The 13,945-nt window shown below is 36.0% G+C and overlaps 1 protein-coding gene and 2 long non-coding RNA genes across 4 annotated transcripts in view; 2 read left to right on the top strand and 1 right to left on the bottom strand.

The window, feature by feature from the left end:
• The window catches only part of ARHGAP15 (Rho GTPase activating protein 15), a 466,518-nt gene that overhangs the window by 286,648 nt on the left and 165,925 nt on the right, over positions 1–13,945 (bottom strand). The gene's annotated exons all lie outside the window — the stretch shown is intronic.
• Positions 1–13,945, top strand: part of LOC117669848 (uncharacterized) — a 36,481-nt gene that overhangs the window by 8,011 nt on the left and 14,525 nt on the right. The gene's annotated exons all lie outside the window — the stretch shown is intronic.
• Positions 1,460–3,773, top strand: LOC132710637 (uncharacterized). The gene is made up of 2 exons (XR_009621317.2): positions 1,460–1,527; positions 3,480–3,773. It is a non-coding gene; the product is annotated as an uncharacterized LOC132710637 (long non-coding RNA).

The following is a 13,945-nucleotide window of genomic DNA, read 5'->3' as shown; positions in this document are numbered from 1 at the left end:
TATTCCCAATGCCTTTCTGAGATATGTTGATGTAGTGGCCTATAAGTCCTGCAGCTTGGCTCTATGATGCCTGATAGGATTTTTCATGTTTTAAGGAGGCAGGCTATTGACCAGTAGTTGAATGGTGCTGTTCCTTGTGGGGGATTAGGGGGGGGACATGATACCAGTATTCCAGTATTTGAGAGGCTGCCACAAAGACGAGGGGATCAATTTATTTTCCAAAGCACCAGAAGGCAGGGCAAGAAACAATGGATGAAAACTAATCAAGGAGAGAAGCAACCTGGAATTAAGGAGAAACTTCCTAACAGTGAGGACAATTAACCAGTGGAACAGCTTGTCTTCAGATATTGTGGGTGGTACTTCATCACTGGATGAAGGTTTTTAAAAAGAGACTGGACAGTCACTTGTCTGAAATGGTATAGGATCTCCTGCTTGAGCAGGGGGGTGGACTAGAAGACCTTCAAGGTCCCTTCCAACTCTATTTTGATTTTGATTCTGATTCTGAAGTATTTCATGATCAGTACTGTCCTTTCTTGTGTTAGCCAGTCTGAGTGGGAGACTGCTGCTAGCAGCCGGTTCATCTGTGTTTTTAGGTGTTCATGGACTGTTGTTAGATTCTGTAGCCATTAGGTATGGCTCATGTCTAGGCTGGGTGCTGTGCAGCTCTTTTTTTTTTTTAATTTGATTTATATGCCGCCCTTCTCCGGAGACTCAGGGCGGCTTACAATGTGCTCAGCAATAGCCTTCATCCTTTTGTATATTTATACAAAGTCAGCTTATTGCCCCCATAAACTGGGTCCTCAATTTACCTACCTTAGAAAGGATGGAAGGCTGAGTCAACCTTGAGCCTTGGCAAGATTCGAACCTGCAGTAATTGCAGGCAGCTGGTCTTAATAACCAGCTTAATAACAGGGTGCCTTAGACCACTGTACTACCAAGGCTCTTCATGTTCTTGACTTGCTAATGGATGTCAGATGCTACTGTGATAGTGTCTGGTTTCTACTCTGGGAGACTGCTGTGATACTCTCTCAGATCCTGCAGTCACTTTTCACTGATGTTATGTGTCTTCTCTATTTCCCCATATGTTCTTCCAGTACTGTTCAGTTTCTGCTTTTAGGGCCCTCCTATTATTATATTGTTGCACTGCTATTGGCAGTACACCTTGGATTTCAGACACATCCTTGTATTTTTTAAGTAGCAGAATTTTATCCTTGAGCTTCACACCTTTCTTTAATTCCACGAGTTGACTAACCTCTTTCTGAATTTCATTAAATTTAGCCTCTAATCTCATTTTCCAGGTGGGGGTATGAACTACTGTTCTTGATCATGTAGCCAATCATCTCCAGTATTACAGTGGCTGTAATGTATACCAGTTCTTTGACTTGAGTTATGGTTTTACTAGGGAGAATTCCAATCCAGCATTCTGCATCTTCTAGTATTCTATCTAATTGTACTTCTCCACTGGGCCTTGGTAACCAGTCTCAAGAGTTGTTGCTAGATTATCCATGATGTTATATGATGTTATTGGTGAGGAAAAGATTGAACTTGTACATGTCCCAACTTAGTCTAGCATTTTAACCTATCTTAGTCTAGTATTTTATCAATCAGTAGTGTGTTTTCAACAGTACCCAAATCAATATTTCTGTCGAATGCTTAGCAATAACAATAAAATCCCAGTTAACAAAATAGTACATTACTTTTGTACTTCAATAATTTACCAAAAGTCAGTATTCATACAGCCAAATATTATGAAGAATTCACAGAGTTAAATAGGAGATTCATTTAAAAAAAAAAACTTGAGAATGTAGAACTCTGATTCATTTTTCCTGTATAACTTTTCTGAATTATTGATACTTTTTGTAAGACTCTGTGATGTTTCTTTGATATAGCAGATGGCAGATATGAAAATCATGCTCATAAAAAGTCACAAATTTGCCCTTCAAAAATAAAATGGTGATTGACCAATGTCAACATTATAAGATTATTCTTCTTTTCTCTTTTCTTTTCTCTCCCTTTTCATAACCAGATAAATTATTCATTAACAACTACAACGCTTGCCAAAGTTGAGAAGTGTCCTAAAATCCACATTGCCTGTTGCTTCCTTGCTAGAATGTACCGGAAACCATTTTTTGATGGTAGGCGCAGACAATATTTATTTATTTAAAATAATTCATATGGCTACCCAACTCACTCTCAGTGACTCTGGCCACCTGAAAAAGATAAAAGGCCAATATAAGCATAATAAAAACAGTAACCTCCCCACCCTTATATTCCCTCTCCTTCAAAAAAAATATTCAATCTCCAAACTTGTTTTCCTTTTGTAGTTTTAAAGTATTCTTTCCTCATATGTCACCTTGGGTGTTTGGGCTAACAGACTAAACTTTAACTGAATAAATGATTACTATGATCTCCAATGTCTTCTAGAATCACTAATGCTACAATATCACCACTTGCCTTGTGAAAGTTACTGGTTTGAAATCCACAGGCAATTTTTGTAAGTGCTATTTCTTTCCTCCTGAACTACCTACTTTTTCCTGTATTTTTTTTTTAAATTAAGTCCAGCAGTGTGCTATTCCATCATTTTTTCCCAGTGACTTAAGTTGAAGAATTGTTGAAAATTATTGTTCAAAATATTGCTCAGTCTGCTCAAATCATAGATCTCTTAGACCATAGAAAAGCCAGACCTCTTCCTCCTCTCTCCAGTCATATTAAGGTCCTATATTGAATTTGAAACTGAATCTCCACCTACTACTTGTTTGCTGATGAAGGTTTCTTTGCATTGAATGAATCAGGCCTTCTTTGTCATCCCTGAACAACTTTTACTTGATGATTCCACAGATGCTCATGGATATTGAATATTTGCTAATGAGTATGAGATTCTGAAATGCAATAATGCTCTATATTAGGGTAAAGGTAAAATAAGCCCCTCCCATAGCTTGCCCTGCACAGTATGAATGGGTCTATTTTTTGCTTTTCTTGATAATATTATCAATCTTCATATAGATTTTGTCCACACTCTCTTCTTCTACACTGTTTCCCTGAAAATAAGACATCCCCCGATAATAAGCCCAATCGGGCTTTTGAGCAGATGTGCTAAAATAAGCCACCACCACCCGGAAATAAATCCTCCCAAAAAATATTTAAACACATGCGCAGCCGGTCCCCGCCATTTCCTTTGGTTAGGGTTAGGGAAACAGAGCTGGAAATCAGGTAAGATAGCAAGAGGAGGCCCATCTTGCTCCATGTATCCTAAAATAATAAGACCTCCCTGAAAATAAGGCCAAATGCTTATTTTGGGATTCAAAAAAATATAAGACAGGGTCTTATTTTCCAGGAAACACAGTATACTATCTTATTTTATATCCAATGGTGGTTTTCATTTAAACAGCTAGATTTTCTGTACAAATTAATTTCTACTCCCCAAATTACTTCAATGTCTTTTTAAGAACTTTGTTTTTGTATTTGTTTTTGTCACACAGGTTGTTGCTGTTCCTATTCCTGTTGTTGTTGTTTTTGCATATATAAAGATAGCCTCGTGTTTAGGCTCATTTGACAAAATGAGTAAACAGAATCTGTTGCAGTATGGACAGGGGAAAACTGCATTAACTCAACAATGACTGTTCCAGGAGCACTAGTGGGTTTTGGTCATTTTAATAAGCAGGTAATTCTGAGAGGATGTACTGTCTCATTGAGTTGTCACTGTAAAGAAATTGTGTATTTAGTATGTAAAAACTATAGACTAAACCACTGGAATAAATCAATGGGTATCTGAACCATTTTGTATTGAGCAGCATGGAATTCAATCATTCTCTAGATTTAGAAGTTTCAGAAGTACTCATAAGCTTTTACCAGAAAAAAAAAAAAAAGAAAAAAAACCAGCCAAAAGAGGTTGAATCTCAGCATGGTCAAGTCTCAATTTGCTCTCTATATAAAGCACACCAATGCTGTCAAAATGCAAAATGTTGCTGTTTGTCCCATGCCCAGGTGATATTTTAGGATTATTTGAAGGATTGCCACATTTTTCATAGAAACAATTCAATAAAAGTGAGCGAGAACAATCCAGAAGTCAAAAATCCATGGGAGAGAATTGGATTTTTAACATACAGAATAAAATATTTGAAGGTTAACAAGATTAACATGGCACCATTTTAGCTCAGGATTTTGCATTTACGATTAGGCAGTTTTTCAATAAAACAAAACACCCGATGTTCTGGATTTCTTACAAAGGCTGCAATTCTTCAGGTCATACATGCTCCAAATACTTTTCAAAGGCCTCCTAATTCTGATTTATATGCAAGAGCCCAAATGATGTCCAATGATTAAATAACCACCCAAAGTTGCTTCAGAAAGGGGCAGTGCCTAAGTCAAATAAAATTAATAATTCATAAAATGCATGATTGAATTGAAGGCTCTAGAAAGGACATAGGTATAATAAGATTTCTTAAAGGTTTGAGAGACTTCCGGCCAGTTGTCTCCTTCTCCATGGCTCCTGGTGAGTTTTTCTAAGTCAGAAAAAAAAAAAATAGCAGCAAAACTGCAGCAGCTGCGCTCAACTTTTCAAAAAGTTGTCAACACAGTGATGACACTGTTGAAAAATTAAGTGCCAAGTAGACCAGACTGCCAAGCAGTTGCTCAAAATGCCCTGAAAATAATATATTTTAAAGTGACCCATTGAAAAAAAAAATTGAGAGAGAGGAAAAGAGAGAAAAAGGCTATAACTCAGTATTTCATTTGAAAGTGTGACTAGGAGTCGAGGTAAGGGCTAGTGTTGGCGAGCAGTCTGGAAGTCTAAAATTGATGAAACTGGGCAAAATGATGTGTGTTTTGGTGTTGTTTGCAGTTTAGTTTTGCTTGCTTTTCCTCTGAGTCTTGCCTGCTTGCCTTCTGTGTGACATACAGTAGGTTTGGTTGTTGTGCTTTTTACAAAACTGTGGATCTCACCAATTTACTTCTGCCAAATAAGTATTATAATAGGTACTCAAAAGTGCATTTATATTTTGTGTTTATGGTGGTCAGAATTTACCTCACCCTTGCAGTCAAGTTCGCAGGGAAAATGTTTTCCTTTCTGCATAGTATGTCTTCTGGAAAATTAGTATTTGGTGAATAGTGATGCTCATTATGGCAACAATATTATGAGAATGCCAATGACATGCACTCTGACTTCAAAAAAAGGTCCACTGATCCTCAAAACACTGAACAAAAGAATCATAGATGGTAAGCAGAAAATATGTAGCCTGATTGATGTGTAGAATTTTGCAGAAAATATTAAAGCAATTTGAGAAGCTTAGGATACATCAGGGAGATGTTTCCCAATACGTATTATTATATAAGGTGATAATATATTTATATTTATCAATTACATTGATACCGTATTTCTCTGAAAATAAGCCCTCTCCAGAAAATAAGCCCTCCCCAAAAAATAAACCCTCCCTTAAAAATAAGCCCTCCCCGAAAATATTTAAACACATGGGCAGCCGGTCCCCGCCATTTCCTTTGGTTAAGGTTAGGGAGACAGAGCTGGAAATCAGGTAAGATGGCAAGAGGAGCCCTGTCTTGCTCCACACACCCCGAAATAATAAGACCTCTCCAAAAATAAGGCCAAGCTCTTATTTCAGGGTTCAAAAAAATATAAGACAGGGTCTTATTTTTGGGAAAACATGATATCTTACCTTTCTTTTAGGAGCTCAAGCCAACATGTGCAGCACTCTCTCCTCCCATTTTCCATCATGACAAAAATCCAGCATGGTAGGTTGGGTTGAGAGACAGTCCCAGGTCACTCAATGAACTGTTGTGGCTGAGGCTTAACTCTAATCTGGCTCTTCCTTGTGTCAGTCATATTCCTCACCGCTACATTACACTGAAAACATTTCTAACAATACAAGGGAACTAGTATGTAAGCAGCAATATGACAAGTCTAACTATAATTCATATTCCCAACTGCCAAATATATTTACAGCAGCTGGCTCAGGAATTCTGGGAGTTGAAGTCCACAGGTTGTAAAGTGGCCATAATTGCACACCCTTGGTTTATAGGGTTATTTTAAAGCAAGGTGACAGTTATTTTACCATGTATTTTCACTTAAGGAGCCAGACCTTCAAATTAGACATGAAAAGAATAAATGGTTCATGTTGAAAAAATGTTGACAAACTTTTCCATGACATTATAAACCTTCCCCTTTCATTCCCCAGGAATGAAGTATATGATGCCAATGAATTAATAAGTCTTCATGGGAGTCTTTCATGAATTCAACATTAAATGTCCAAATAAAATGTAAGCTGTAGTAATCATAAATGACTACAGTGAAACATTTTCAGAATTGAAAGCTTGTACTGGCTGATCTGCTAGACCCTAAATCTGGGTTTATACACACAACAGATCATCTTAGGAAGGAATGTTTCAGAGCCTTTTGTGTGAAGCACTTTACTCCAAGATGCATCTTAGATTTCAATGCATAGAATTATGGTTCATTGCACAGTGACTCTGATGCTTCTACTTGGAACAGCTTATATCCTGCAACAGGAGGGGCGCGGTGGCTCAGTGGCTAAGACGCTGAGCTTGTCAATCAAAAGGTCGGCAGTTCAGTGGTTCGAATCCCTAGTGCCACATAACGGGGTGAGCTCCTGTTACTTGTCCCAGCTTCTGCCAACCTAGCAGTTCGAAAGCACATAAAAAAATGCAAGTAGAAAAATAGGGACCACCTTTGGTGGGAAGGTAACAGTGTTCTGTGCGCCGTTGGCATTTAGTCATGCTGGCCACATGACCACAGAGACGTCTTCGGACAGCGCTGGCTCTTTGGCTTTGAAACAGGGATGAGCACCAACGCCTAGAGTTGGGAACGACTAGCACATATGTGCGAGGGGAACCTTTACCTTTACATTTATATCCTGCAACAATATCTTTAACATGATGAAACTACATCTCCTTATTCCAAGGTCCTTGGGAAGGATCATTCAGTTACTAAATGATCCTTCCCAAGGGTCTTGGAATAAGGAGATGTTGTAGTTTCATCATGTTAAAGATACTGTTGCAGGATATGAACTGCTGCCTTTTGCAATTAACTGATGCTGATTTTGTCAATGCCAATGGTGTTCAAGTGACACCCCATGTTTTGGGATTGCTGACTATTACTATTGGTAATATCTTTCTTTTCTTTTGCCACAGTTGTTCTACTTATATTTTCAGGTCTTTATATTTTGTTATCTTCTCCAGTTCTTTCTCTTCTAACTTGCTGTCTCTAGGTACTAAAACATCCATTATCCAGACTTTTTTTTTTTTTTGTCTTTCTTATCAACAATTGTTAAGTTTGGGATATTACCGTATATGGCAAGTGCTTGTCTGTTTGAATCCTAAATTACTTCAACTTTTTCATTTTCTATAACTTGGATCTATTTTATGTCTCACCAGTCCTTGCTTGCACCATTGTTGTTATTACTGTTATTAATTACTATTGTAAACAGAGCTTGGCCATTTGGAGTTTTGATCCATGGAAAATAGATGAACACTAGGAATTAGATTCTTAGTTTGATTTCAACCATACCACTCCCTATTCTCTTTCAGAAACTCACTGTTGTCTTTATTAATATCTTCCAGAAGCCTCAGTAGAAGTATTTACTATTATCAGCAGTACTGTGTCTCTTTTTAAATAAACTCTAATGATTATTGTTTGTAGATGAAAGCCTCAAAGATGCTTTTAATTTTCAATTTACCTTCATCACTTTGCATCAGACTGTTCTGTGTTTTAAATCAGTTGCCTCAATTTGTGGTTGTGGGATGTAAGATGTCACTCAGCTACACTGCAACATAATACATGTCACCTGAACAAGGGAAAAAGCTAATAAATTGCTCCAATGATGACAGATTCATAGGGGATTTGCACACATACAGCACAGATGTCTGCAGAAAAAGCCTTTTCACATCTTATATTACATTGGTTTTAACACAAGCAATGACCTACGCTATGAAGAACAATGCACTCTTTTGCCCTGCATGTTGTAAGGGTGCTGAAGTCATTTCAATGCCGTCAGCACCACCATTTATCAACATCACTCATGTGGTAAGTACAACGCTCCTTAGTTTTGAACGTGTGATCAAAACTGGGGAATAACATGCTATAATAAAATGATATAAGCTGCAATCTGAATATAAACACTGTTAATTCTGAGTACACATAAAAAGAGGTATCAGGTTAGAAACCAGGAGACTGTGAGTTCTAGTTCTACCTTAGGCACAAAGCCAGCTGGGCAACCTGGGGCCAGCCACTCTCTCTTAGTCCTAGAAAGGAAGCAAGGACAAACCACTTCTGAAGAAAAGAAAAAAAAAGAGGGGGGCAAGAAAACTGCAGAAACTGGTCCAGGCAGTCCCCATGTAATCGGACATGACTGAATAGAGGAAAAAAAATACTCTGTACTTGTATATTATTAACAGTATTTATTAAGCAAAAATCAAGAACACAGGGGCATCACCTCAAGTTGACTTGAGGCAAGTTCAAAAGTAATGTTAGAAAGTATTACCTCACAGAGTAGTGGAAGCTTGGAACCAACTTCCAGTGGAGGTAGTGGGTCAATCATCAGTTTAAACATGTTTGGGATAAATACATTCTCTGACAAAAATCAAATAAATATAAAATATAAAAAGAATTAAAAAGTAATAAACTAAAAATGATGGACCAGTAGGTCTTTTTCTGCCGTCAGTTTTCTATGCCTCTATGTTTTTGTACTTCAAATACTTACAAAGTTATCTGAAAGATGGTTGCCTCCATCTATCAGTATTTTGTATAAGACTTATTTGCTTTAATCTAAGTAATATTTTTTTTGTCCTCAAGATGCATGAAACCCTTACATAGCATTGAAGATGAATAAGGTGTAGCTCTGTATGCTAATTAGAATCCCACAGTACTCTAGCTCTCAGCCAATAAGATTTCATGGAAGGTGCCAACTTAATGAGCTATATATGAATTCTTTGAGTAGCCAAATAATGCCATTCCAAATGCATGAAAATATTAAGTTTAGAAATTATAGTAAGGTTTGTTTGTTTCTGTTTCTTTGTTTGTTTTTTAAAAAAGAAAAAGAAATGAAAAGAAATCCTAAGTGGGGAAAAAGTTCCTAAAATAGTCCCCTTAAAAATTAAATATTTTCATTAGGCACTAAATGTTAAATGACTGTGTTAGGAGACTGTGGGATAGAGAATAAATAAAGACTATTCTGTAAATAGAAATTACTGGCTGGCTGACTGACTGACTGAAATTCTGAAAACAACAATATTACCTTCATAGATGCTGCTTAAAAGAAGCATAAAGCAGTGGTAGCTTTCTGATGAATACTGTAACCAGCTACCCGATACTATAGGATTGAGGAATTCCATGACATCAGGGAAAAATTCTACTGCTTTTGTTTTAAGCACAAGGATAGAAAATGCAGTATGACTAGAATGGGATCCAGTAAACATACTAATTATACTTTTGACTCAAATCAGAATGGTTTATAAAAATGCCACAAATATATATTTTGTGAACCTATATGCAAAAACATCCTTAAAAATAATTTTATATTTTCTGTATGATATATCTCCTATTTTTTTAGATTGTGATCAAAATAGATGCTTCTAGAGGGCTATGTGAAATAAAAATTCTCACAGGTTTTTGGAAAATATTCCCAAAGTAAAGTCATTTGTCCACTCATTTTTTATGTGCTGAAAACTGAGATCCCAGCATAAATATGTCAAAATATATTTGCAGTGCAAAATGGAATAAATGCTTAATTTGATTTTTTTTTTAAAAAAAAAACATTTGCTACATATGTTCCATGACAGAAATTTATATATTTTTTATATGTTAACTTTCTCCCACTGCCCCTGTAAAATGTTTACTATATATAGAACACCTTCTGTGGCCAATCAACTGAAATACAGAAGAATAAGCTGCGCTTCAGTGAATTATTAATGCTATCACAATCAATTAAAAATCTTTGAAAGGGATTTCATTGCATTCTTTTTTTTTTGTCATCCATATATTTTGATAAATCATTGCTACTGCTTCTGCTTGTAGTTTTCCTGGCAAGGTTCCCCCCACACCCCACACCCCACCCCAATACTCAAAAGGCATAAAATTTTGTGCAACTGGTTTATATAAAAATCTTTTGTTCGTGATATGATATGGAATAGGCAAAGGCTGGATTTAATTGGCTTCTATTTCTTAAGGATTTGTTTTACTTCCATTTTTAGCAAATAGAATTCTTACTATGAACTTTAGGATACATTGGTCACAAATCCATAATAAATCAGTTACATGGAGGCAAAGGCACTGATCTGATGCTCATTCTTCTTTATAATTCATAATTCTGGGCCATATATTTTGTGGTTAAATTTTTATATCCATTTTTAAATCATGGTCTCTAGCAACTATTTTTAGAAGGCAATTGGAAAACTTAATTTGGCGAACAGGGAAAAATCAAAAGCTGGGCTTATAAAAATCAGTATACTCTTATGTTATAACTTGACCAATAGATTTTTTTTTGGGGGGGGGAGCCCTCATCGCCATTGTTTATTTTTTTCCTAGATAAGTTTTGTAAAAATAAAATTAACATGTATTTTATATCTTTATTGGTTAAGAAAGGGAAAATTGAGTAGTACCATTTCATTCCAAATAAAACAAACATAATGTAAATTTATGATATACTATTTATGCCTTGTATATGATGGCATTATTCTTATAAAGAATATTTCCCTGTTTTGTTGTATATGGAAAAAAAACAATATCTATTATCTTATGCTACTTATTTATTAATTTAGATACACATTCTTCCATTTGGTCAGAACTGTCGTAAAAGGTTCTAGCTGTGTTACGTGTCAACATATTTAATGAGGTAGATACATGGTGTGTAACATCTATGCATCATTCTTTTTAGTTTTTTATCACAATATTTATGTTTTAATTTAAGGGTACTTTTGTAATTATTTTAATGGTTTTATTGTATGTCACCCAGAATGTGAGATGGTGTGTGTGTGTGTGGGTGTGTGTGTGTGTGTGTGTGTGTGTGTGAGAGAGAGAGAGAGAGAGAGAGAAATATATCATCTCCCTCCACCTCATTTTTTTTTTTTTTTGCAGAAAATGAATTATTTCATACTACTGAATATTCCATTCCAGAACCAAATGTATTCTTGAAATAAACTATTAAACATAACCCCCAGCAGCTAGCAGTTGCAATATCATGGCCTGTTTTTTTGTTTTAAAGTCAGTTTCATCCTTTGTTCAAAATCAGCAGGGAAAAAATATCCTATGGTCAATATCTACCTCCACTCCAAAGAAGATTCAGAAAGAGTTAAAAGCGCAAATAAAATTATGAAAGCCTAATGGTATTTTTATAACAGAGCTCCTGCTATTCAGCTGTATTTCAGCAAAAACATTGCACATTTTGATGACTGTCAAAATTTACATAACTTACTCTACATGAATTAACTATGAGGTATAAAATGCAACTTTGGCTGAATAAAACCACAGCAATTGTAATGCAGGATTTCAGGCAGTACTAAAATAATATGACATCAGAAAAGCCAGCAACAGCAGCAAAATACATGAATATGATGCAGGGCAAATTAGTTAACATTTAGAATTCTTATACAGAAAGGAGAGAACAGAAGAAATATGTCGAAAAGCATCAGTAAATCCCCCACTGTCTTTATTTGAAATTTATGCCACATTATACATGTTAAATTATTATTTTATATAGCTGGTATAGTATTGTACAATATAGTTTGAAATATGATGTAGGTTGGATTGGCAATGTGTACAATCTGTGATGTGGTGGCCCTGAAGAGCGAAGACTGACTTACCATACAAAATAGGAACCTTGTGCATTTTGAAAAGATTGAAGTATAAAAGAAATGAATCTCAAGCTTGAAACATTTCTTCTGAACATTCTTACCCTTTATCTGATAGATAGGAAGGAAGGAAGGAAGGAAGGAAGGAAGGAAGGAAGGAAGGAAGGAAGGAAGGGTGTCATAAGGACTTGGTGGGGGAAATCTTTGTTTCTTTCTAAAAGCCTAAAAGTTATACCCAACTGCAGCACGAAGAGTAAAGAGGTTGTTATTCATATTAACTACATTTACATTCCTATCGCAACATCCAGAGAGCTAATAGTGGGGTTATTAACATAACAAACGTAAATGTTCTATATAAATAATACTGTTTCAGGCCAGCAACCGCTCATCTGACAGCATTTAGGCACAGGCTCAACATCTGTTTATGAACACTTTGCCTAATGATATCATCAGATATCATTAAGTGCGGCAGAATACAGCACAGAGGCAGGTGCAGCTGCCTTCAGTACCCATCACAGAGGAAGAAAAGAGCTGCATTCCCGATCCGAAAACCCATCATTAGGACAATTTTCTTCGACAAACCAGCCCTGTGATTTCAATCTGTATATCACCTGTAATTGTAGTTTTTAGCAAGAAGCTGATTCTATACATTTAGCAACGGATCACGTTGATGGCCTGAATACTGGAAACACATTTGTGGTACCAGCTGCAGCGGCTTTTTTTAGAGCCCTGTGTTAACAAAATACTGCTAACAAGGCAATGCTTGGAGTGCAGCTTTGTTTCTCTTTCTTGTTCATAGTGTTTAGATGTGCATAATTATGGAAATTAGCGATTGATTGCTTCTCAATAATAATTGATTATTGGTCACTGAACCTTCGCCAAAGCACTGCACCAGGAGGTGAGCTTGGGAGCTCAGCCATTCTCCGACATGGAAAGGAAGGGGCCACAAAATTCTCAGCTTATGCATCACTTGCCATGATAAACAGAGCAAAGGGATAATCGAATGTCCCAAAGTCTCACTTGCCTGCAGGCAAATTGTAGAGATCATAGCAAGCCCGCCGAATTCTCCCTGTAGACTGTGTAAGAAACATACATCATTTTTATATATATATGTCAGTTGCTCTTTGATTTGAAAACAGTTCTGATATATATTTTTTTCTTTTTCTTTCTCGTCAGTTTTCTTAACTTATACAATTTATGTTTATATCTATGTGTTCACAAATATATGCATATTGCAATTAAGTCTCTCCTTAAAAGGAAAGATGCACAAATTCGAGTTTTACAAACAAGATGGTCAGACTAAAAAAATTACTATACTCTTCTTTGGATCTCTTCTTTATGACAATATCACTATGTTTGATTAAGATATGCAAAATTAAGGAGATGTAAAAAAGAATTCTGGGGATGAAACAGGTTGACTTTCTTAAGACAAGTTATCTAAGTGTCCACGGTTGAAATGGATTTTGCTTAAGCTCAATATAAATCTTTAATTCCAATTTGTACGTTTCCCCATTTCTGTAGAGTATGAACAACAAAATCATTCATATGAAGCTTATGGAAAATAGAACATCACTATCAACAACCTGATAATGATGGCAATTCAAAGACTAAGTACACCAAGGTTAAAATGCAGCAATATATCTATCTATCTATCTATCTATCTATCTATCTATCTATCTATCTATCTATCTATCTATCTATCTTAGGATGAAATCTAGCGGGTAAGTGAACTCTTTTACTCCTCTCCTTTGCAGCTCCACACATGTCTTAAAACCTGCTGAGATGCTTCATGAGACCTTCTGGAACAGATCTTTAGGGAGATGGAACAAGTAGATGAGAAAATCACCTTTCTCTTATATTTCTTTATATGGATACAGTCCTGCTACTCTATTCCCCCCCCCCTTTGGCTGTATTTCTACAGACTCTTATTTCATTTAATTCAATATTTTTGCTTAATGTAAAGTCCATAGATTTTGTGTTTCATTCATACTGAATGTGTTTCATTCAGTACTTAGGTTACTAGGTGAATAAAACCTCAAAATTTTATTAAATTGCTTCAAGGTACCAGATCAGTTTTCTTCTACATTCATGACAAACTCTATCTGTTATGTTGGACACATAACTGCTGCAT

Source organism: Pantherophis guttatus, chromosome 1 (assembly GCF_059756535.1).
Source record: "Pantherophis guttatus breed Tessera chromosome 1, ASM5975653v1, whole genome shotgun sequence".
Lineage (NCBI taxonomy): Eukaryota > Metazoa > Chordata > Lepidosauria > Squamata > Colubridae > Pantherophis > Pantherophis guttatus.
This window is presented reverse-complemented; position numbering and strand designations above follow the sequence as displayed.